This window comes from Microcaecilia unicolor, chromosome 2 (assembly GCF_901765095.1).
Source record: "Microcaecilia unicolor chromosome 2, aMicUni1.1, whole genome shotgun sequence".
NCBI classification, from domain to species: Eukaryota; Metazoa; Chordata; class Amphibia; order Gymnophiona; family Siphonopidae; genus Microcaecilia; species Microcaecilia unicolor.
The window spans coordinates 541,143,690-541,166,514 of NC_044032.1; the positions used below are offsets into that span (position 1 = coordinate 541,143,690).

The 22,825-nt window shown below is 43.5% G+C and overlaps 1 protein-coding gene across 5 annotated transcripts in view; it reads right to left on the minus strand.

Moving 5' to 3' along the window:
• The window catches only part of RBM47 (RNA binding motif protein 47), a 270,111-nt gene that overhangs the window by 153,057 nt on the left and 94,229 nt on the right, over positions 1-22,825 (minus strand). The window contains exon 2 of one of the 5 annotated variants that reach the window (XM_030191324.1): positions 7,289-7,474. The exons of the other annotated variants lie outside the window; for them this stretch is intronic. The gene's annotated coding sequence lies outside the window, so the exon portion shown is untranslated. The remainder of the gene's footprint in view (positions 1-7,288; positions 7,475-22,825) is intronic. 5 annotated transcript variants of the gene reach the window in all.

Genomic DNA, 22,825 nt, shown 5'->3' on the forward strand with positions numbered 1-22,825 from the left:
TGACGCTGCACCATCCCCAGCTCTAGCTAGCCCAATGAGTAGAGAAGGCAGGCTCCAAAACTGAATCCAGATGATTTGCCTGTCTAAGTATTCATGCACAGCCCCTTCCCACCCCCACGCCCCCAGATTCTATATATGGCACCCAGCTTAACATGCCAAAATTTGGGTGCACTCCCGAGATGCATGTGCAAATTAATTACCTAGTTAATTGGATATTAACAACAAACTATTGATGTTAATTGGCACACATTAAAATTTGCATGCACATCTGGCTGCATGCTATTCTATAAAGCATGGTACCTAACTCTACTAACATGTAACTCAAAAGAGGTTTGGCCATGGGCATGTCAAAAACATTCCAAAACGTTGTGCTCATAGTTACAGAATACTGTGTCAACGCGCCTAACCTCTGCGCCAGCATTTACACCAGGTTTCAGCGGGCGTGGGAATCAGTGCTAAGCGTGATTCTATAAAAGGCGTACACTGTTTATAGAATCGTGCTTGGCACTGATTTTTTCCGGTGCTGACTTTTAAGTGCCATTTATAGAATTTCCCCTTCACATGTAACTTTCCTGGCTACAGATTTACAGTAGATAATTAAGTTCAACTATCATGGTCACCCCAACACCATCTTTTCCAGAACAATCCAGTAAATATGCATAAGTGGATATTATACACAAACATATATAGACATATACATACAGATAAAGATACAGTACATATGCACCTTCAGAACATAAGAATAGCCACACAGGGTCAGACCAATGGTCCATCTAGCCCAGTATCCTGTTTCCAATAGTGGCAAAGGCCTGGCAGAAACCCAAATAGCAGCAACATTCCATGCTACCAATCCCAGGGCAATCAGTGGCTTCCCCATGTCTGTCTCAATAGCAGACTATGGACATTTCCTCCAGGAACTTGTCCAAACCTTTTTCAAATCCAGATACGCTAACCACTGTCACCACACCCTCCGGCAATGAGTTCCAGAGCTTAACTCTTTCCTGAGTGAAAAAAATACATCCTCCTATTTGTTTTAAACATATTTCCATGTAACTTCATCAAGTGTTCCCTAGTCTTTGTACTTTTTGAAAGAGTAAAAAACAGATTCACTTCTACTCATCCTACACCATTCAGAATTTTGCAGACCTTAATCATATCTCCCCTCAGCCGTCTCTTTTCCGAGCTGAAGAACACTAACCTCTTTAGCCTTTCCTCATATGAGAGGAGATTCATCCCCTTTATCATTTTGGGTGCTCTTCTTTGAACCTTTTCTAATTCTGCTATATCTTTTTAAAAATATGGTGACCAGGACTGAACGCAATACTCTAGGTGAGGTCACACCATGGAGCAATACAGAGGCATTATAGTACTCTCAGTCTTACCTACCATCCCTTTCCAGTTACTAGGATTCAATTTACAATATCCAAGTTTACCTCATTACTTGTCTTTGTATATTTGGTCTTTTTACTATTGTTAGGCCATTAACAACATTTTAAGTTTTATGTTAAACTGTACCTGCTGTACACAGCCTGGGGGAATCTTTTCATAAAAGTGGTTAATAAATCCAATAAATAAATATTAAATCAATTGTTTTGTTTTTAGTGTAGCTGTTATTTGTCATCCCCCTCCCTCCCAAGTCTGCTGCCCCAGGCAACTGTCTAGTTTGTCTAATGGTTACACTGGTCATGAAGAGCAGATGATAATCAGCACCAAAGAACTGTATGAGCAACCAGCAGTAACAGTATTCATGCATAAAGAAATAGGAGAAACTTGAAAATAACAAGTTTGTGCAGAGAGAATATAATCAACAAAATCCAAATTACTCTCTGATTGTTTTACATAGCTTTATGGAACATAATTTGGGTAAGCAACACTGCATCAGCCTTAAAACAATAGAAAATGATAGAAAATTATATAATTATATAAGAATTATATCACTCAGTGTGTCACCAAGCCTGCGCACAAAATGTGCGTCACTCAAGCAAAATAGAGCTGTTAGCAACTTTTGCTAACTTTGGTGACCATGTTCACATATCCCTGTGATTTCTTTTGTGAACTTAATGGATATAAATTTAAATTTAAAAAGAGTGCAATTTCCAAAACCTCAAAAATATGTCCATAAAATCAATACGGTGTATCAAATGTGCCCCAAAACAATCAATGAAAATCACTGATAATATAGCAACATACATAAATCAATTACTTAGCTGTGGCACAACTGAAACTGACTGCAGCTGTAAAAGGTGCTCCATTTTGTATCACTTCATCAGGAGCTATGAACGCAGCCAAATCAATTCAAACTTAATTCTGCCAAGGACATGGGCATGGAGTAAGAATAGAGACAGGGACCCAGGGCAATGTTGGAAAAGGGGTAGATAGGGTCCCTAAGAGGGCAGATGCTGAACATGGACATAGAGGAGAGATGCAGGACTGAAAGGGACACAGAGAGAAGATGCATGGCAGACATGGAGAGAGAAGAAATGTCAAATGGGCAAGAGACTCAGGAAAAGCAGAAGAGAGAAGACCAAATCGAATGGGAAAATAAAATGCTCAGATTACAAAGGTAGAAAAAATTTTAATTTTTAATTTTTCAGTTGGAACATGTCAGCTTTGGGAAATATGCCTCTCTGATACCTTGTATTTCCATTTCTGTTTCTCTAGTATTGCTGTATATGCAGAGTCAGATTCCTTGAGGTTTCCAGTTCAGTTTTTTGCCTTCATATCTCTATTACTGGTCTGTGGTTCCTTGTTTCATATTTGATGGTCTGTGTTTTGCACAAGTGAGCAAGATGTGTTATTCTGCTAGCATGTAGTTTTTTTGTGTAGATTTATAGCAGTCCTGTTTGTTCTGTTTTCTCATTAGATAGTGTATTGGGGTTTTAGGGTTTGGTATAATATTTACTGTGTTGTCTTGTTCACAGATAAGGTTATTTTTCCTGGGAATTAATGTTGTTATGGTACAGTAAGTTTCTGAGTGTGCTTTTGCATGAGTTTGTGCTTAGTGTTTTGAAGTAGAGGGATTGTGTGTTGGCCTTACAGAGGTGACTTCAAAACTTTAATTTTAGTCAGTCATAACCAGGGGCGTAGCCAGACTTTGGTGTGAGGGGGGTCCAGAGCCCCTGGTGAAGGGGCACATTTTAGCCCCCCCCCCCCCCCGGTGCCGCTGACCCCCCACCACCACCATGTTTGACCCCTCCCGCCACCACCACCTTTGGCCACCCCCGGCGCCAACCCTTTCGACCCCCTCTTCCCGCTGCCGCCAACCCTCCCCCGCTGCTGCCGTCGGGTACCTTTGCTGGCGGGGGTCCCCAACCCCAGCCAGCCAAAGTCCTCTTCTCCGGTGCGGCCGTGTTGCTGATCTGCAAGGGCAGGCTTCTGTTTTTCTTTGAGTCTGACATCCTGCATGTCTGTGCAGGACGCCAGACTCACAGAAACAGAAGCCTGCCCTTGCAGATCAGCAACGGCGGGGGGGGGGGGGGGTCGAAGTGGTTGGTGGCGGGGGGGCAGGGCCAAATCTACGGGTGCCCACGCCCCCGTGGCCTGGTCATAACATCAGACAGGGTTTGTGAAATAATCATCGAATGTACTTACCTGTGTCAACTTTTTCTTCTGAGATGGCAACCTTAGGGCCCCATTTACTAAGCCGCGCAAGAGGCGCGTGAGTGCTTTTAGCACGTACTAACCATTAGCGCGCACTATGTAGGCACCCACAATATTCCTATGGGCACTTACACAGTTAGCACATGCTAATTTTTTGCACGCGCTAAAAGCGCTAGCGCACCTTAGTAAACAGGGCCCTTAGTGTGGACATTTGGTTGTAGAGGGGCAGGGTGAAGGAAGGGTGCAAATAGTAGGTTTGGCAAGGGACTTGGGGCAGGGCAAGGGAGGGGCATGGAGCAGGGCAAGTGTCCGGTTTTTCTTTGTCAAAAAGTTGGCAACCGTATCTGCTGAGGCTTCTTTGGTTTACTATAGCTGATTTAAGGAAAATATTGCGACCCGTAAATGTGTTGTGATTTTATCTTTAGTGAAATATGTCTTTTTGGGAACCTATGCACTTGACATCTTTTTTGGCTACTAGGGATCTCGGGTGTTGCCTCTCCATATTGGTGGATTACAGTAATGGGGGAATTTTAAAGCACTCTGTCCCCATACCTGGATCTTTTCTTAGTTAATTAATATTTTCCTTTATTCTCCTCTGTTATGAAAATTGTAACTCCTAATTGTAGTGGACTTGAACTGAATAATTTCTGCCTATATTTATTGCTTAATACTAGATTTCCTGTAATAGCATTGTGCTTAGTTGAATCAGTTCTTCTGTACAAGTTTTGTTTGATTTGTCTTTATTTGAAATTTTATTAAAAGAACTCATCTTGTCAACAAGGGTGCGGCTAGGCAGGAGATGAGAGGCCCCCATAATTGCTAAGAACGGCCCTGATTGCCTGTTCAGGGCTAACCAGTCATTTTCAGCAGCACTTGACCAGTTAACACTGCTAAAAATAGTGCCAAACTGAAAATAGCACCAAACTCAAAACCGTCTATTTTGGGGGTGTTCTGGCAGAGGAGTCAGCACTTGGCCAGTTAAGCGCTGATATCCAGAACTTAACCGGGCAGGTTTACTACATAAATAGGATAAAAGTCATCCTATCTTTATGCAGTAACACGTAGCCACTTAAGTGCAGAATATCACACTTAACTGACTATATGTTAGCAGGCTCTGCAAACCAAGAAGCTCAATGCTGGTGCCCAGACCTCGCCTGGCATTGAATTTCCAGGATTAGTACCAGCAGCAGTCAGCAAAACACTGATTGCTGTCAGCTGAATATTGGGCCCTATGAACATAATTGTGCAGCCTGCTCAAGCTCCGCCCAAACTCCACCGTTGTGAATACCCTCCTCTAAAATATACACTATTGCATCTAGGTGCAAAATTACGGACTAGTGTGTAGCCGCAAAATGGTCACTTACACACGTATTCAAATACACATGTGTGAAGACACAGAGAGGCATATTTTCAAAGCACTTTGGGAGGCTAAGTTCCATAGGTTTCTATGGAACTTTGGGAGGCCAAGTGCTTTGAAAATGAGCCTGAGTGTGTTTTAAGCCTGTAACATGTATTGGATATTTTCCTGCCTAAATTAATTCTGAAGAGTATATCTCTGTTTGGCCAGCAGATGGTGCATGTTTATGCTTAAAGCTATTACAGAGGACTGACTTCTCTTTCTTTTAGTTGGCACGCAGATAATAGGAAGCGCCTGTAGTGATGTAACCAGTTTTTATTTGAAACTTGACTGTTCTGGGCACTGACTGGCCTGGAGTTTGAACAGATGCTGGCTGTTGCTTCAGTTTCAGCCCTGGAGAAGGAGAGAGAGATCTCTTTGCTGAAGCTATGTGTATAGATATATGTCCTGATCTCCTCAGGTACTTTCTAGGAAGTATGCAACTGTTTAGTTAGTGTTATAACTGATCCATATTTCAGTTACCTGCAATGGTTTGCCAATTGCACTATTTTGTTCCATTGTTCAATATTTTTTAAAAGAATAAACATAATTGTTTGTTCACCCTTTTTGTCTGAATTGATAAAGAATCTTGGTGGTATGTGTGTTGGGTCTGTAAGTGCTTTCTTGGAACCGTGGGACCACTGGGAGTGTGGCTCCAGTAACCTACAATCACTGGGGAACATTTGAGAGTGGGAGACTCACCCAGAGGCGGTTGGGACCCAATCGGTAGGAGGAGGGTGCTAGTGTAGAGCACGAGCGACAGGTGCAGGCAGACCTGAGCTGTGCTGGCGATAGACCCTCTAAGTGGCCGTGGGGTAACTCCAGATGGGTGGCCAAACATTTCGTGACAACATATAAATTTATGCATTTATGTGTGTTCCTGTTCTAGGTGGCAAGTACATAAGTACATAAGTATTGCCATACTGGGACAGACCGAAGGTCCATCAAGCCCAGCATCCTGTTTCCAGAAGTGGCCAATCCAGGTCACAAATACCCGGCAAAATCCCAAAACAGTGCAATACATTTTATGCTGCTTATCCCAGAAATAAGCAGTGGATTTTCCCCAAGTCCATTTTAATAATGGTCTATGGACTTTTCCTTTAGGAAGCTATCCAAACCTTTTTTAAACCCCGCTAAGCTAACTGCTTTTACTACATTCTCTGGCAACGAATTCCAGAATTTAATCACATGTTGAGTGAAGAAATATTTTCTCTGAATCATTTTAAATTTACTGCCATGTAGCTTCATCATGTGCCCCCTTTTCCTAGTATTTTTTTAGAAAAAGTAAACAAGCGATTCACGTCTACCCATTCCACTCCACTCATAATTTTTTAGACCTCTATGTTTTCTCCAAGCTGAAGAGCCCCAGCCGCTTTAGCCTTTCCTCATAGGGAAGTCATCCCACTCCCTTTATCATTTTCGTCGCACTTCTCTCTACTTTTTCTAATTCCACTATATCTTTTTTGAGATGCGGCAACCAGAATTGCACACAATATTTGAGGTGCAGTCGCACAATGGAGTGAAAGTCATTATAACATCCTTATTTTTGTTTTCCATTCCTTTCCTAATAATACCTAACATTCTATTTGCTTTCTTAGCCACCGCCGCACACTGAGCAGAGGGTTTCAATGTATCATCAACGATGACACCTAGATCCCTTTCTTGGTCGGTGACTCCTAATGTGGAGCCTTGCATCACATAGCTATAATTCGGGTTCCTCTTTCCCACATGCATCACTCTGCACTTGCTCACATTAAACATCATCTGCCTATGCCTAAATTTGGGCCTAGGAGAGACAGGATTTGAACCCTTAATACATTATTCAGCATGACTTTAGATAATTTATTTTATTTGTGCAACTTTATGCTTGTGAACATCTACAATTGTTTGTTGATAAGAAAAATGGTATAGAAAGGTTTTTAAGAAACAGTACATGAATACAATTTTCAAAATATATACTGGGCCAAAGTCTGTAGATGCTTTTTGCCCAGAGACTTCACACCAGTTTTCAGAGAAGAAACACACATATACTTTCACATTGTACCAATGGACATCTGCACTAGCTTGTTGTGCATTTTTTTTCATGGAAAACAACACACATAAAGTTGAAAACACAATCTACACGAGTGCTTTTCATTTTTGCCTATCTAAATATGCCCCCCCCCCCCCTCCAAGAGTGTCTTCTAAATACAGATAAAATATATATGTTGTGAACCAATGCAGATACGTTTAGCCATATTAAGAGATGTCAAATTTCAGGCAGCTAATTTATGTGCAAAAATCACTATTTACCTGCATAAATGGCTTGTAATGAACTGACCTGCAAGGCAGTTTCAGATCAGTCCTTAATGAATGTTCTTAGTGACACACAGGGAATACCAGCAGCAGTCTGATGGAAATGCAGAGGTGCCACCTGACCAAGGTGAGTCATACCTCACATTACTCCATGACCTCTGTGGACTTGTAGTTCCAACTTATCTAAGGAAAAAAAAATAAAACAGGAATACAAGTCCATAGATGCAGTAAGGCAACATTATGACACAATCAGTCTGTGTAGTGGCAGTTCTAGGGTATTGCTTCCCAGCCCCCTGCTGGAAGTATACCTAGCATGTACTGCCTCATTTACTGCCTCAATGAATAAGTATGCAAATCTGTCTTGTGCATTTTCATCATGGATATCCTGAAAACTCAACTAGCTAGATGTGTCTCCAGGAGAGGGTTAGGCAACACTGCTCTAGGGAACACTCAGGCTTAATTTATGTGGGAAAGACCTGGAACACAGTTCCGCCGTCACTTTTCAGATTCCAGAACCAGGGCAGCACGGATGTTCTGCTGCAGCCTCTCCCTTACAGGAAGCCTGAAGGAAGAGAAGAGAAGGCAGCGAGCCTGGGACAGAGAACAGCCACTCTGCTCCCTAATCTGGCTCCCCTTGTCCTATTACAGTAACCAGGAAAGGGGGGGAGGGGTTATTCCTGAAGCAGATATTGTGCAAAGATTCAATATGAAAAAAATATGAACTATGGTTTATTAAACTCAATATATTGCCTTCTGAAAAATACATCAAGGCAGTTTACAATACAAATATAAACATATAGAAAGTGAAAAGGAATCAGGAACACCAATAAATGGCAGGACAGAGATGAGATGACAAGGAAAGAAAACAGGCGAAGATAGCAATTAGAGAAAGAGCAAAGGTGGGTTTTTTACTAAGCCGCAGTAGCGTTTTTAGCCTGCGGTACAAATCAGCTGGCAATAAACGCTGAGATGCCCATTATATTCCTATGGGCGTCTCAACACTTACCACCAGCTGATTTCTACCATGAGCTAAAAACGCTACTGCGGCTCAGTATAAGACCCCCAAAGAGACTAAAGAGAGGTAAAATGTAGCCACTGTCATGATGCGCTGCCAATTAGCAGAAGACTGAAGCTTGTGAGCAGTAGTGCTTCAGCCTGATGATTCAAACTCTTTTTGTTTATGTTACTCAGGGCTTAAAGTCTGGCAGGACAACCTGAAACAGGGTTCCACCACCTTTTCTCTCAGTGTGAGGAAGCGGAGCAGAACCAGTAGTATTAATCAGCTCTAGCTCCTCCATGGAAACAGAGTGGATCCGCTAGTGGGCATGGTTCATTTCTGGCCCCTAAGCTCCCAGAAGCAGCAGAGTGGAGGCAGAAATGATGGAGCTGCTTGCCCTTAGGCAGGAGCAGCCATATGAAACTGATTTTTTCACAATTTATCTGCATTAATTAGGAGCGCTTAAGAAAGAGTGGACAAGATTGAGGAGAAAAGAAGTGAATGCCTGTCAGACCCACTGCTTCCTCTGCGTCAGCTTCCTAGATTGTTCTGGTGGCTTCCCAGGCCCCTTCCACCTCTACCCTTAGTAACCACAGTGGAGAAAATGAAGAAACTGGAGAGAGGGGAAGAAGAATGAGAGGAGGGGAGAGACAGAGAGAGCGAGAGAGTGAGGGATGCGGAGAGAGCAGAAAGGAGATTGAAGGGGCTGTTTGTTGTGTGGTGGATAGGAGGAGAAGAGTGAGCAAGGGGATTGAAGATACTGAGGTTCTGAGTGAGGGGACTGGAGGGACTGTCAAATATGTGATCAAAGGGGGATGGAAAGGGGTACAACAGGGAAGGGAGGTTCCCATCTATCTTCCCCACCCCCAAGGAGGCAAAAAGTGGGTCATACTTTTGAATTCTAGAGCCTTTCCTCCCCCTCTTACCACACCTCATGAAGGTTGAAGAAAGCAGGCAGTGCAGCAAATCTGACCCTATCCTGGAAAGCAGAGGAGAACTAGATGATTCCATCTTGAAGAGGGGGGGGGGGGGGTGGCTGTGCATTACTTGCTAATGAGAAAGAGAACAAGAATTGCTTGAGAGGTTCATTTTTCAAAGGAATTAGTGACCACTGATGGAGGGGGGGCTCTTTGACCACCAGGGATTGGAGGTTACGAGGCACAAGATGGAGAACTAAGATCACAAAGGAAGACTGAAGGAAGAGGAGGGTAGAAAGAGCCCCATTCTCTCCAACCTCCTCTTCCTCATTATCCCATGATCTTCAATCCCTAACTCATACCAATGCTCTACTCCCAGTCATCCTTCGCCCACCAGTGCTCCACTGGGACAGGTAACAGGAAAAATGTGTTTGTGTGGTGGGGGGATGGAGAAAGTTTATGCCTGACTATAGCCTACCCCTTTGCACAATTCACACCTTCCCCTGATCTGACCCCTCCCCTGCTCCATAGTTTTCCACCTCCTTTTTGTCTACAAGTTGAGCCCTAAAAGATACATATAGGAAAAGCCACTAGGAAGCATTATAAGGTAAATATTGTAGGGTGCAAGCAGAAAGCATGTTTCTTTAGAAGAAAGTAGACTCCAGCACTCAGTACCACAACTCACTGTACAATTACTGTTGTAATATGGTTTAATCTTTTGATAGTACTGCTACAAGAATCATTACTAACACAAAGAGGATTTTCAGGAGATTTTCATTTTTTTAATTTGAAAGGGAGTCTATTGTATGTGGCAGAACACATTGTTATGATAGCACAATCAAATCCACAGGCTGGATTGGATTGATACATTTTTTTCTGTCAAAAGAGATATTAATAACTATTTTTATGCTGAAGACAGTATCACTCTTTATAAACCATATACTGTAGGAAATGTTTCCTGAAGTGTGGTAAAGTTATGCACTTATCACAACTTAAGTGCAAAACTTAAAATGCACTAACATAGTAAATGACATAGAGGGGCATTTTCGAAAGAAACGTCCAAGTTAGGATTTGGACGTCTTTGTAAAATGTCCAAATCTGGGGGCGGGGAAAACCGTATTTTCGAAAAAAGATGGACGCCTATCTTTCATTTCCAAAATACCAAGGACATCCTTGGATTTGGATGTCCTTACACATGGACGTCTTTGAATTTCGGTGATTTTCGAAACCAAAGACGTCCATGTCAAAACGTCCAAATGCAAGCCATTTGGACGTGGGAAGAGCCAGCATTTGTAGTACACTGGTCCCCCTCACATGCCAGGACACCAACCGGGCACCCTAGGGGGCACTGCAGTGGACTTCATAAATTGCTCCCAGGTACAAAGCTCCCTTACTGTGTGTGCTGAGCCCCCCAACCCCCCCCCCCCCCAAACCCACTATCCCCAACTGTACACCACTACCATAGCCCTTACAGGTGAAGGGGGCACCTAGATGTGGGTATAGTGGGTTTGTGGTGGGTTTTGGAGGGCGCGCTGTTTCCTCCACAAACGTAACAGGTAGGGAGGGATATGGACCTGGGTCTGCCTGTCTGAAGTGCACTGCACCCAATAAAACTGCTCCAGGGACCTGCATGCGCTGTCATGGACCTGAGTATGACATCTGAGGCTGGCATAGAGGCTGGCACAAAATATTTTTAAAGATGTTTTTTGAGGGTGGGAGGAGGTTAGTAACCACTGGGGGTATAGCGGAAGTTCATCCCCGATTCCCTCCGGTGGTCATTTTGGGCACCTTTTTGTGCCTTATTCGTAAAAAAAAAAAAATACGTCCGGGTGAAAACATCCAACTTTTACTTTAGGACGTCCCTGCTTTTTTGGATTATGGCTCAAAGACGTCCAAGTGTTAGGCATGCCCAAGTCCCGCCTTCACCATGCCTCCGACACACCCCTTGAAATTTGGCCATCCTTGCGACGGACTGCAGTTGGAGACGTCCAAAATTGGGTTTCGATTATACCAATTTGGACGTCTCTGGGAGATGGACGTCCATGTTCCGATTTATGTCGAAAGATGGACATCCATCTCTTTCGAAAATGACCCTGATAGAATAAATGATGGCAGATAAAGACCTGTACGGATGGTCCATCCAGTCTGCCCAACAAGATAAACTCATTTTACATGGTATGTGATACTTTATACACGAGTTCAATTTGTCCTTGCCATTCTCAGGGCACAGACCATACACTGTTCTTGTACTAGGTTCTGAAGCTTACGTCGAAACCCCTTAAAATTTACACTCCAGTCCATCCATATCCATTCACAATCAGGGCGTAGGCCGTAGAAGTCTGCCCAGCACCGGTTTCACTTCCCAATTACCGGCATCGCCACCTAATCTCTGCTAAGATTCCATGGATCCATTCCTTCTAAATAGGATTCCTTTGTGTTTATCCCATGCACGTTTGAATTCCATTACCGTTTTCATCTCCAACACCTCCAGCGGGAGGGCATTCCATATATCCACTACCTTCTCTGTGAAAAAATGCTTCCTGACATTACTCCTAAGTCTGCCCCCCTTCAACCTCAATTCATGTCCTCTAGTTCTACCGCCTTCCCGTCTCCGAAAAAGGTTTGTTTGTGGATTAACACCTTTCAAATATTTGAACGTCTGTATCATGTCACCCCTGTTTCTAACCCCTGGATTCTATGTAGCGTGAACGAAATTGCACGTGCAAATCCCTTTATATTCTGGATTTTCACATGCAATTTAATTACTTAACAACCCAATCAGTGTCAATAATTGCCACTTAATTACTGACACTAATTGGCATTAATTAGAATTTATGCGCACAACTTGCTAGGCATATTCTATAAGGTGGTGCATGTAAATTCTAATGCATGCTGTCAAAAGGGTGTGTGGCCATGGGCGTGGAATGGGCAGGCTGTGAGCATTCCGAAAAACTATGCACAAGATTATAGAATATACCTGCTCCTTGCCTAATTTAGTCGCCGGTATTTACACCAGGCTTTACTTGGTGCAAATGGACGTACCTAGAGTTAGGCGTGGACATGGCCGCTAGGCATATTCAATAAACCTACTAGGAGTATTCTATAAACTGCGCCTAAATCTAGGCGTGGATTACAGAATATGCCTAGGCAGGAATATTTTTGGTGCCAATTTTTCAGGCACTATATATAAAATCTAGTCATAAATGCATAGACTGTGTAGTCAACGTACAAGCTGTACCCAGTATCTGCTCTGCATTTACCACACAGGACAGGAGGCGCAGCCTAGTGGTTAGTGCAGCAGGCTTTGATCCTGGCAATCTGGGTTTGATTCCCACTGCAGCTTCTTGTGACCTTGGGTAAGTCACTTAACCCTCCATTGCCTTGGGTATGAAAGCTTAGATTGTGAGCTCTCTTTGGACAGAAAACGTACCTGTATATAAAGTGTACAGCGCTATGGAAATGAGTAGTAGTAGTAGTATTTACTCCATGGGCCCGTGGCATGTCTCAGCAGATAGCACAGGTGCACCTTCCACAAGGGTACAACCCAAACCCCACAGCATCCCCCTTTCGATCAGAAGCTCCCACAACAGACCCTCACTAGGACATTTCTCCACCAACAGCAGCCACCTATCAAGTCCCCTCCCCCAACTCTGCCCCGAGCATCCCACCAGTAGATGCCTCCCAAGTAGAACCCCCCAACAGCAGGCCCTGCCCCCTCTTAGAACTCACCTGGGGGTTTCTCTGGGAATCTAATGGATGAGGTAAGAGCAATCTCCATCTGCTCCTGCCCCATAGCAATTCCAGGATCAAAATGGCAGCTATGAACCCTAACGGTAGTCTCACTAGGAATCAATCTGCTATATAAGGACAATCACTAATGAATGCTCTTGATGGGGGGGGGGCTTCTAGGGGTGCTATAGATGGGGAGGCTTGTACCAAGGGGTGCTCTTAATGGGGGTAAGGAGGGGACCCTCAGCCTGAGCTTTCTGTTTGTTTGTTTGTTTGTTTGTTTTGTTCCTTTGGACATCTACTACCCTACCTGATTGCCGGTAGAACGGATGTACCTAACGCCATTTCAAGAGGTGGTATTAAGTGCTGCTATGCTTCTGCCAGTGCCTCCACACCCCATCTTTGCCCACGACCTGCCCAGATACTGCTCCTGTCTGTACTAAGTAGCTGGCATGAGATTTGTACTTCACTGGCTGTTTTTAACCACTACCACAAGTAAATCTGGACTGGCTGCTTACCACAGATTAGTAAACATCCCTCTATATAGATTGTGGAAACTGTTTTATTTTTTTATTAGAAACTTTGTCATATTGTGTGTTAGCGTCAGATTCCAGGATGTGAGTCAGCCTGTGTATCTCCTCTATAGTCTGCAGTGCTCATCTGTAAAAATAGCCTACTGATAAAATATTTGTTAAAACTGTATTTTTCTCCTGCAGTTTATCTTATTCAGTCTTGTGTGTTTTCCTATTGTGGATTATTTTCTGCACAGTATGTAAAATATGGGAAAACATCATTCATTAGATTGAAAAAAACAAGGATTCTTGATATTATTATTTTTTTAGCATGTACATATCCTGCTCATGGACAAAAATCCAGTACAGAATTACTCATTACTGGAAAAATATGTAGCAGTTCATGTCTGAGCATCTATATAGTCAAGATATCCTTAAGTTTTTTTCTGAGTTATTATTAATTCAGTCAGCCTTTGCAGGGTAATTGGTTTTGGTTTTGTAATCCATAAAATAAAAAGTTATCCCCAGGAGTATTCTCCACTTTTCCCTAATTTAGACCGTGGTGATCAGGTGGAGATACTGTTCTCGTCCAAATTTTATCTGTCTCGCCCCCTTTTATTCCTACTATCCTGCCACATATTGTCCTTACCTCAATATTAATTGCTCTGATTCGCGCCACGAAAGGCAGTATACCAAATGCAGAATAAACATAAACTAAGACCCATATTCAAAGACATTTATCTGGATAATGGTGGCCGTTATCTGGATAAATGGCTTAGCCAGTGCTGGTCAGGGATATTAAGCGGTGCTGTCCAGATAGTACCACTGAATGTCCTTACAGACCACCTTTGTACTATCTGGATAGTTCCGGGGCAGTGCATGGGCGGCGAGAGGACAGAAAGGGAAAGGGAAATGGGACTTGATATACCACCTTTCGGTGGTATTTTCCAACTACATTCAAAGCAGTTTACATATATGCAGGTATTTATTTTGTACCTGGAGCAATGGAGGGTTAAGTGACTTGCCCACAGTCACAAGGAGCTGCAGTGGGAATTGAACCCAGTTCCCCAGGATCAAAGTCCACTGCACTAACCACTAGGCTACTCCTCCACAGTTATCCAGAAAGTGGCAATATTCAAAGTGCTATCTGAACAACTGCCCAGATAAAGTTAGGTCAGAAAACTGCTGTCCTAACTTTGGGGGTCCTTTTACAAAGGCACGCTAGCATTTTTAGAATGCGCTAAAAATAAGCAGATGCTAAACATTAGTCGCCCATATATTTTTATGGGTGCCACTAGCATTTAGCAAGCGCTAATGATTACCGCGCCCTATGGGCCCTGTTTACTAAGGTGCGTTAGTGTTTTTAGTGAGCCTAAACTTCACGTGCACTAACCATGTAGGCGCCTATAGGGATATTGTAGGCACGTACATGGTTAACACACGTACATGTTAATGCGCATTAAAAATATTAACGCGCCTATAGCGCTGCTTAGTAAACAGGGTCCTAAAACCATTAGAGTGCCTTTGTAAAAGCTAATGGTTAGCTATCTGCTGTTCCCCAGTATCTCTCCACACTCATCCTTCCCTACACCCCTTCCCGTGTACTCAGCTCCATGGATAAATCCTTCTTATCTGTTCCCTTCTCCACTACTGCCAACTCCAGACTTCGCGCCTTCTGTCTTGCTGCACCCTATGCCTGGAATAAACTTCCTGAGCCCCTAAGTCTTGCCCCATCCTTGGCCACCTTTAAATGTAGACTGAAAGCCCACCTCTTTAACATTGCTTTTGACTCGTAACCACTTGTAACCACTCGCCTCCACCTACCCTCCTTTCCTCCTTCCTGTACACATTAATTGATTTGATTTGCTTACTTTATTTTTTGTCTGTTAGATTGTAAGCTCTTTGAGCATGGACTGTCTTTCTTCTATGTTTGTGCAGCACTGCGTATGCCTTGTAGCGCTATAGAAATGCTAAATAGTACTACTAAGTAGTAGTAGTAGTAGTAGTATCTGGATAGAAGTTTGAGTAGCTGCTGCACTCCCAGCTCTCCATGCATATTCAGTATAGCATAGCATTTATTTTTATATTCCGCATATACCAGACAAACTAGTTCAATGCAGATCACAATTACAAAAACCAGGTACAGACTGGAGAATTAATACGATTTTAATAAATGATCTATAAAAACAATAGATCATTTAACAAAATTCTGATATAAAAATGTCTTTAAAATCTTCATAAATTGTCTATAATCCAGAATAAATCTTAAATCATCTGGAAGAGTTCTCCAAAGTTTAGCTGCCTGAAAGGAAAAGGAGGATTCAGATATACTAAACGATTTCATCCCTCGAAGAGGGAATGAGTTATTGTCTCTCAATAACCAAGACCTCGTCAAAAGAAGAAATTCAAACAAGGCATACATGTACAAAGGGGCAACTGTTTGCAAAATCTTACATGGAAGGAACACAGCAGAATGTCATTGGATTATATAATTCTCTGGCTATCTAAATAAATGTACCCATAGTATGACATAGTGGAAAATCAGCAATCCAGCCTGGCCAATAACTCTTGCCAACACTATTACCCTCATCACTACCCTCTGCCATAATAGTCAGCTGTCAGCCATACAAGTTTGACTGCCTACAGGATGACACTCCCCTGAAGGCAACAGGGAGGCATAACTAAGTTGGCTAGTTGCATATGCTAAGTGATTTGCCAGCTCTCCCAAAATTATATCTGAATATGTTGCAAAGCCCTACCACCCATCCATACTTGTTGATCTTTCCACCTCTCCCTAGTAGCTTGAAATCAGAGACGCAAACAAAATGGGCAATGTGATAATAATGGGTGACTTCAATTATCCAAATATAGACTGGGTAAATGTAACATCGGGACACGCTACAGAGGTACAATTCTTTGATGAAATCAAGGACAGCTTTATGGAGCACCTGGTGCAGGAGCCGACGAGAGAAGGAAAAATTCTAGACTTGGTCCTTAGTGGAGCGCATGATCTGGTGAGGGACGTTATGGTACTGGGGCCGCTTGATAACAGTGATCATAATATGATCAGTTTTGATATCGACCTTGAAGTAACTGTACACAGAAAGTCAAATACGTTAGCGTTTAACTTTAAAAAAAGGAGACTATGATAAAATGAGAAGAACGGTAAAAAAAAAAACTTAGGGGGGCAACTGACAGAGTAAAAACTGTACAACAGGCATGGACGCTGTTCAAAAATACCATCCTGGAAGCCCAGGTCATACATATTCCGCGAATTAGAAAAGAAAGACGGAAGTCCAAAAGACAGCCGGCCTGGTTGAAAAGTGAGGTGAAGGAAGCTATTAGGGCTAAAAGAAACGCCTTCAGAAAATGGAAGAAGGAACCGTCTGAAAATAACAAGAAGCAGCATAAGGAGTGTCAAAGCAAATGCAAGGCGCAGATAAAGAAGGCCAAGAGGGATTACGAATAAAAGATAGCATTAGAGGCAAAAAAACATAGTAAATTTTTTTTTGGTATATTAAAAGCAGGAAGCCGGCAAAAGAATCAGTTGGGCCGCTGGATGACCGAGGGGTAAAAGGGGCGATCAAGAAAGACAAAGACGTAGCGGAGAGACTGAATGAATTCTTTGCTTCGGTCTTTACCAAGGAAGATTTGGGTGGGATACCGGTGTCGGAAATGGTATTTCAAGCGGACGAGTCGGAGAAACTTACTGACTTCACGGTAAACTTGGAGGACGTAATGGGGCAGTTCAGCAAACTAAAGAGTAGCAAATCTCCTGGACTGGATGGTATTCATCCTAGAGTACTGATAGAACTGAAAAATGTGCTTGCAGAGCAACTGCTAGTGATATGCAACTTATCCTTAAAATCGAGTGTGGTACCGGAAGATTGGAGGGTGGCCAATGTAACTCCGATTTTTAAAAAAGGCTCCAGGGGAGATCCGGGATATTATAGACCGGTGAGTCTGACATCTGTGCCGGGGAAAATGGTAGAGACTATTATTAAAAACAAAATTACAGAGCACATCCGAGGACATGGATTACTGAGACCAAGTCAGCACGGCTTTTCTGTGGGGAAATCTTGCCTGACCAATTTACTTCAATTCTTTGAAGGAGTAAACAAACATGTGGACAAAGGGGAACAGGTTGATATTGTGTATCTAGATTTTCAAAAGGCGTTTGACAAGGTACCTCATGAAAGGCTACAGAGGAAATTGGAGGGTCATGGGATAGGAGGAAATGTCCTATTGTGGATTAAAAACTAGTTGAAGGATAGGAAACAGAGAGTGGGGTTAAATGGGCAGTATTCACAATGGAGAAGGGTAGTTAGTGGGGTTCCTCAGGGGTCTGTGCTAGGACCGCTGCTTTTTAATATATTTATAAATGATTTAGAGCTGGGAGTAACTAGCAAGGTAATTAAATTTGCTGATGACACAAAGTTATTCAAAGTTGTTAAATCGCGACACGATTGTGAAAAATTACAAGAGGACCTTACGAGACTGGGAGACTGGGCGGCTAAATGGCAGATGACGTTTAATGTGAGCAAGTGCAAGGTGATGCATGTGGGGAAAAAAGAACCCGAATTATAGCTACGTCATGCAAGGTTCCACGTTAGGAGTTACGGACCAAGAAAGGGATCTGGGTGTCGTCGTCAATAATACACTGAAACATTCTGCTCAGTGTGTTGCTGAGGCTAGGAAAGCGAATAGAATGTTAGGTATTATTAGGAAAGGTATGGAAAACAGGTGTGAGAATGTTATAATGCCGTTGTATCGCTCCATGGTGCGACCGCACCTTGAGTATTGTGTTCAATTCTGGTTGCCGCATCTCAAGAAAGATATAGTAGAATTGGAAAAGGTGCAGCGAAGGGCGACTAAAATGATAGCGGGCATGGGACGACTTCCCTATGAAGAAAGATTAAGAAGGCTAGGGCTATTCAGCTTGGAGAAGAGACGGCTGAGGGGAGACATGATAGAGGTATATAAAATAATGAGTGGAGTGGAACAGGTGGATGTGAAGCGTCTGTTCACGCTTTCCAAAAATACTAGGACTAGGGGGCATGCGATGAAACTACAGTGTAGTAAATTTAAAACAAATCGGAGAAAATGTTTCTTCACCCAACGTATAATTAAACTCTGGAATTCATTGCCGGAGAAAGTGGTGAAGGCGGTTAGCTTAGCAGAGTTTAAAAAGGGGTTGGACGGTTTCCTAAATGAACTTGGGAAAAATCCACAATTCCAGGAATAACATGTATAGAATGTTTGTACGTTTGGGAAGCTTGCCAGGTGCCCTTGGCCTGGATTGGCCGCTGCCGTGGACAGGATGCTGGGCTCGATGGACCCTTGGTCTTTTCCCAGTATGGCATTACTTATGTACTTATGTGCTGCTGTAATATGTAAGTTGGTTTGACATTCTGCTGTAGGACCTAAACCTGAACCCAAGTGTTCCCCAATTTCTTTACCCCATCTTTAGGAGTATTTAAGTAGTTGAATCAGCGACCGCATCTTGAATATTGTGTTTAATTCTGATCACCACATCTCAAAAAAGATATAGTGGAATTAGAAAAGGTACAGAGAGGGGCGATGAAAATGATAAAGGGGATGGAATGATTTCCCTAAGAGGAAAGGCTAAAACAGCTAGGGCTCTTCACCTTGGAGAAAAGACGGCTGAGGGGAGATATGATAGAGGTCTATAAAATAATGAGTGGAGTGGAACGGGTAGACGTGAATCACTTGTTTACTGTTTCCAAAAATACTAGGACTAGGGGGCACACAAGGAAGCTACAAAGTAGTAAATTTAAAATGAATTGAAGAAAATATTTTTTCACTCAATGTGTAATTAAAATCTGGAATTCAGTGCCAGAGAATGTAGTAAAAGCAGTTAGCTTAGTGGGGTTTAAAAAAAGGTTTGGATGGCTTCCTAAAGGAAAAGTCCATAGGCCATTACTAAAATGGACTTGGGGGAAAATCCACTGCTTATTCTAAGATAAGCAACACAAAATGTATTGTACCGTTCTGGGATCTTGACGGGTACTTGTGACCTGGATTGGCCATTGTTGGAAACAGGATGCTGGGCTTGATGGACCTTCAGTCTGTCCCAGTATGGCAATACTTATGTAAATTATTTTAAGCCTGGCATGTGGGCTCAGCTTGCTGGATGTTAGAAATGCTCCTTTTAAGAAAGCACCGAATATGCAACAATACTGCACAAAACTAAAGAAAATGCAATCGTCTTTAGGGGTTCTAAAATTGCAACATGATGTAAATCTAAATAGTATTCTTTATTAGAGAATGTGTGACACAAAAAAGGTTGGGTTCATTGAGAAATTTAAGCAAGGGGGTTCAGAGTTCTTCAAGGAGAATGAGAACTAATAATGAATGTAGGTAGGCTTCAAAGGAATTTCCTTCATGGTCTCAACAGTATGCCTCCATGTGAAAAGGAGAATTATTTTTAATTATTCTCTTTATTTGCCCAGCAGATTCCTGCTGCTCAGTGTTCAGCATCCGGCTCAGCATCCCTCCTGGGCATCAAGAGCTTTCAGTTGCAGGTCTACCTGATTTTTTCTCCCATGCTTTGTCTTAATCTACCCTTTCCTACTCCCCTACAAGCCTGGATGTTGCAGAACTTCAGTGTTCATTGGGCTGGCTCTACTGTAGACTGACCAGCATAGAGACTAAAATTGGGTGTCTTCCCTTCAGTGGTGGCAGTTCTGGCACAATGCCTCCTCCTTCAGCAGTGGTGCTGGTTCTCTCTCCTTCTAACCCAACAGCACTCTCTCACCCCACTCTCCATATTCTCTATCGCCTTCTCACCCCACTCTCTCTCCTGCACCATTACACCCCCAACTCCCTCTCTTTTTCCTTGTCCATATGTGGAAGGACATAGGGGTGCCAGCATGGTGGTGGTCACACAGTACACACTTCCAAAGTATTCAGGCAAAGTGGACTTTGTGCTGGGCAGAAAATTCCTTCCTCCCTGTGGGCATGGATGCCAGCGGCATAGCTGCCAGTGAGCCAACCTGGGGAAAAGCCCAATGGTAGCAGCCACCTGCTGTTGAACCAAGGTGCCCGCTATCCAGATTTCTCTCTCTTCATTCCTTTCATTCGACCCCTCCCCCCGCCATGCATGTCCACATCTCTCTCTCTCTGCCTCCTCCTTCCCTCCATAGTCCTCCAACCTTGTAGGTGGCCAGCAAAGGCAGTAATGAAAATAAGCCATCTCTGGTGGGCCCCATCAGAGCCTCTCTTGTGCTGCATCCCACTCAAAAGGAATTTACATCAGAGAAGGCAGGAAACAGCACATGAGAGACCCTGATAGGGGGGAGATGGAGAAATATTGGGCCTGCAAGAGATGGGGCAGGGAGAGGATAGAGTTATTCCAGGACTATGTGGGGTGAAGGAGATGGAGAAATCCTGGGCTTACATGGAAGAGGGGGAGATAGAGAGATGCCAGACCTTGGGGAGGGGGAAACTAGATCCAGGAGGGGGGAAGAGGAAGAGAGATACTGAACCTGGGGGAAGTGGATAAAAGAGAGAGAGAGAGAGAGAGACCAAAAAGGAGAGAAGAGGGGGGAGAAATGGTGGACGGGGGGGGGGGGAGTGGAGGGAAGACAGAGACTGGACCAGGAAGAGGGAGGAGGAGAGACACTGGACCAATGGGGAGAGATAGATATCAGGCTATAGAGGGAGGGGGTCAAGGTGCAAGAAGGAGTGGTGCTGGCCCTAGGGTGGTAGGAACAGGAGAAAGGAAAGAGAAAGAGGAGAAGCTTGATGTAGGGAGGGACATGGACAAAGAGGATGCTGGGCATGGAGGGATAAGGACACAGAGGGGCAATGCTGGATCCAGGAGGAGAATAGGGACAGGGACACAGAGGGGAGATGCTGGACAGAATGAATAAGGGACACAGAGGGAGAAGATGGATGGTGGACATAGAAAGAGAAGAAATGTCAAAAGGAAAGGAGTTAAGAACAGAGAAAAGCAGAAAAGAGACATTGGGACCAAAGTAATGCTCACACAAGAAAGGTAGAAAAAAGGTTTTGTTTTTCCAGAATTTATTAGAAATTATTATGCCAGCTTTGGGAAATGTGCATCTCTGATATCTTGCATTTTAGTTTTTATTTCTAATATTATGGTTTGGAATGTGTTTGCTTTTTGTATAATTTGTTTACTGGAGCTCTGAAGGGGTTTCTCTTCTCAAACACCCTCCCCCCCCCCCCCCCCCCCCCCATCCTAGCTAGGCCACTGGAGGATGCTATGGTGCCTTGGATATCCCTATAAATAAGAGTCAAGTTCAGATCTCCTACGCAGCAGTGGGCAGGGCCACCAAGAGACTGAACCGGGCCTGAGGCAGGACTGCCGCCACCGCCGGGCCCAGGGAAGGCCTGCCGCCCCCCCCCCAATCATCGCCGCTGTCCCCTCCCGCTGTCCCCTCCCCAAGATCGCTGGCGGGGATCCCGAGGCCCGCTAACAGAAGACGTTTTCCTCCAGCACTGCTCTTCTGCTGATTGCCTGTCCCTGTTTCAAAACCGAGTATGCGCACCTGAGAGGGGGGCCCGGCTGCGGCGCTGGAGTTTTCTCTCTCCTGCTCCTGTCGGGACATGATCACTCGGGTCCTGTCAGGAGCAGGATAGAGAGAGAGAGAGAGAGACCCTGGTGCCGGGTCCCCCTTGGAGGCCCGAGCCTGTGGAATTTTGCCCTCCCTGCCCCCTCCTCTCGGCGGCCCTGGCAGTGGGTATCTTTGTCACTGGGCCATAGGGCCGGCCTGTTTACAGGAGCACCATAAATGATGTATAGCATTATTGGAGACACAGAGAGGAGAAGAAGAAGAAGAAGAGAGCAGAAGTCATCACTGGCCAACAACACTAGTGTTACTCAAGAAGAAGCCATATAACTTTGAACAAGATTTTGCTTGTGGAGGATTCTACATCATAAGGCACGTCTCAGTTCATGCTGTGACCTTTTTGTTTCATTTCATTTATATCCTGTTTATCACTACCTATTTGACACTAACCCCTTCCTTCTATAATTTTTTTTTTTTTTTAATTTTTAGAAGTCTTTATTGAAGTATGGAATACAGAACAAAAAGAAAAATACGTTCAATTCAACTCAGCTCATATCAATACAAGCTACAATAAATGTTTCACCAATGGCAGTCTTGAAAAGATAATGAAATTCTGTGAATTCGCTCCTAAATTTAATGATAATTTGTCAAGGTCTGTTTTCAGGTTTAGTTTAATGACATGCGTATGGTTTCTCCTTTGTCAGCTTTTTAATTTTTTTTTTTATTTGTAAGAAGTCTTTATTATCCAACAAAACAGAACTTGAGATACATTGCACAAGCAACACAGAGAGAAAAAAGTACTGTTCCATTGCTATTACAAC